This window comes from Euphorbia lathyris, chromosome 3, assembly GCF_963576675.1.
Source record: "Euphorbia lathyris chromosome 3, ddEupLath1.1, whole genome shotgun sequence".
Lineage (NCBI taxonomy): Eukaryota > Viridiplantae > Streptophyta > Magnoliopsida > Malpighiales > Euphorbiaceae > Euphorbia > Euphorbia lathyris.
In genome coordinates, this window is record NC_088912.1 from 52,861,289 (window position 1) to 52,864,348 (window position 3,060).

Genomic DNA, 3,060 nt, shown 5'->3' on the forward strand with positions numbered 1-3,060 from the left:
TGCCCTACCAGAAGTGACAAACCGGAAACCGTAGGAATTGACAAGCCACGGAACTTACGGGCCCTAGTTTCTAATTCCCCCGCTTTAGACACGCCTTGACTAGGAATCACGTAGTCTAAGTGCTTCACGGGTCGGTCCTACTTCACTTAGTCGTCTTTGCAAGAGCGATTTACTATCTGTATACATTTAGAGTCATTATTTGTTGTGGTTATAACTTATCATATTCATCCCACTTCATAGAGTTTTAGCTACATAAATCTGTGTCGCCAATAGTTAGTGTGTAGTTGTGTCTTACTTTACCCCAAAGTAATCACCGCCTAAATAACATATGAAACCGAGTCGTCTAATACTTGTAATTATAAATCCCGTGGATTCGATACCCGGTCTTAACCGGATTATTACTTGATACGACGGGGTACACTTGCCCCTAAGTAGTCGTAGCGTCTAAGTAGAGTCAAGAGCAATTTATAAAGACCACATCCATAGACATAGCACATTCACCGCAACATACATTAATTCGTCGTAAGAAACTCTACCACTAGGCGTCGCGCTATCAAGCGACGGTGGTACTCATTTCGTAAATAGAGATTTTGAGTCACTTATGAAAAAATACGGAGTACACCACCGTATCTCTACGTCGTACCATCCTCAAACGAATGGTCAAGCGGAAATTTCAAATAGAGAACTCAAATGGATACTTGAGAAAACAGTTTCGTCTTCTAGAAGAGACTGGGCACATAAACTTAATGATGCATTATGGGCATACCGTACTGCATTTAAAACACCTATCGGAATGACACCTTATAGATTAGTCTATGGTAAAGCTTGTCATTTGCCGGTTGAATTAGAACATAAAGCATATTGGGCTATAAAAACCCTTAATTATGATTCTCAAAGTGCAGGGAAAAAGCGTTTGTTCGACTTAAACGAGTTGGATGAATTACGCTATTTGTCCTACGAAAATGCAAGAATTTATAAGGAAAAAGTTAAAAAGTGGCATGATGCCAAAATCGAAATTAAAAACTTTAATGTTGGGGATAAAGTCTTACTTTTTAATTCGAGATTAAAGTTATTTCCAGGTAAGCTAAAATCTAGATGGACTGGACCATTTTTGGTTGTTAAAACATTTGATTACGGAACTTTGGAGCTAGAAAAATCCAATGGCGAACGATTTAAGGTTAATGGTAACCGTTGCAAGATTTATTTTGACGGAGCTCCAATTCAAGCAATTGAATCCGTGGTTAAATTCTATGAAAATTAATTTATTTAGTTTTCATGTTTTTAATTTATAGTTTTTCTTCTTTTATGTTCATAGTTTTTATTCTTTTTCTTTTTAATTTATTTATTTTTATTTTTAATTTTATTTACTTTGATTTTTTTTTTGTGTACAAATGAGTTTTGTTAATATTAAAATTTTAATTCAGTCATGTTTTGAAAATTTCATTAAGTATTAAGTGTTATTGAGAAATTAAATATGCAAAATCTCAGTTGAGATTTTCCATGTTTCATGATTTGGAAATCTCAGTTGAGATTCCGAAAATCTCAGTTGAGATTCCGAAAATCTCAGTTGAGATTCCGAAAATCTCAGTTGAGATTTTCTGTCTTTTTGCAATTGAAATAACTGTAAGGAATTACAGTCTTCTTTCTTTAAAATTTCTGTCAGTTGAATCGAAGAGGTATCACTTTGGCACCTTTTTCTTTTTAACAGACACAACCTTTCACTTATAGGTCTTATATATTCCTGTAGGATCAGCCTTCTTCCATTTCATTTTATCTTTCTGAATTTCTTTCTCAAATTCTCAAATCCTGCAGACTTCATTTTTTTCTCTCTCACAGACATGACTAAGTCTTTGAAAAATGTTCAAAAACACACTTCTGCTCAAAGCGGGAAAGTTGATATCTCTGATCGTTATGGTGCATGGTTTCTCATTTATAACCATGACGAAGGGAAACATTTTCTGCAGTTCAGATATGCTCAATTCTTTGGCATGATGTATATGGACGAGTTTCTGAACGAGGAACTCGGGATAAGCGAAGACATTGATCGCTATCTTACTAATTTGGGTTGGACCAAATTTGTTTCTATGAAATTTCCTATAATTGGAAATTGGGTTCTGGAATTTTTATCCACTGTTCGATTTGTCAATAAGAGACGTGTTCGTCTTAGTTTTTGTTGTGAGGGGCAGGTCTTCACTTTTGGATATCCAGAACTACATAATTGGTTTGGATTTCCACCCCGAGACACAACTCAACACCATCCTAGAAGGGATATGACTTCTAGAGATATATGGAGGATGTTAACAGGATTTTGGAGATTCAATTCACGTCTTGCCTTCAACAAATCCATCAATTCTAATTCCATGATGTATCTACATAAATTCCTCTGTCACAGCCTTTTTGGTCGAGTCAGTAGCAATTTTGTGAAAGATACTGATCTCTATGTGTTGGGCGACATTTTCCAAGGCAACTCAGTGAACTCCTCGAAGATTCTAATGGAGGGGTTAGTTGCCGCTTCCCGTTCGAAGAACCGGAAGATTGGGTTCGCCAACATCATTTGTGGAATCATACAAGGAGCCAAGGGAACCATTTCTGTCCCTTGGACTGATACGGAACCATTCCCTATTATAGACTACGAGTTCTTGGAGAATGAAGGGCTTGTAAAACGAGTTTTTCGTTCTGGTCCAACATTCCTTTCTGCACCAGAGAGGCAAATCTTCATTCAAACGAAGATTAACATGGCCAATGCACGTCGTCTGTCAACTACTTAGGGATATCATATGAGTTTCTGTTTGGTTTTATAATATATATGCGTGTTTATATTTTGTGTTTTTAGGAGTAAGATTTTTTTTATGTAATATATAATATGGTATTGTTTCTATTTTAGATTATAATAAATAAAAGTGCATTAATTATTTAGTTTATTTCTTTTATTTAAGGAACAACCCTTGGTTTTCCTTTAATTTAATGTTTCGGTTTTGTTTATCTCAGTTTCAGGGATTAATATTCACATTAATGTCACTTAATTATAAGAGGAATTGGTTTAGAAGTGTTAAAATCATC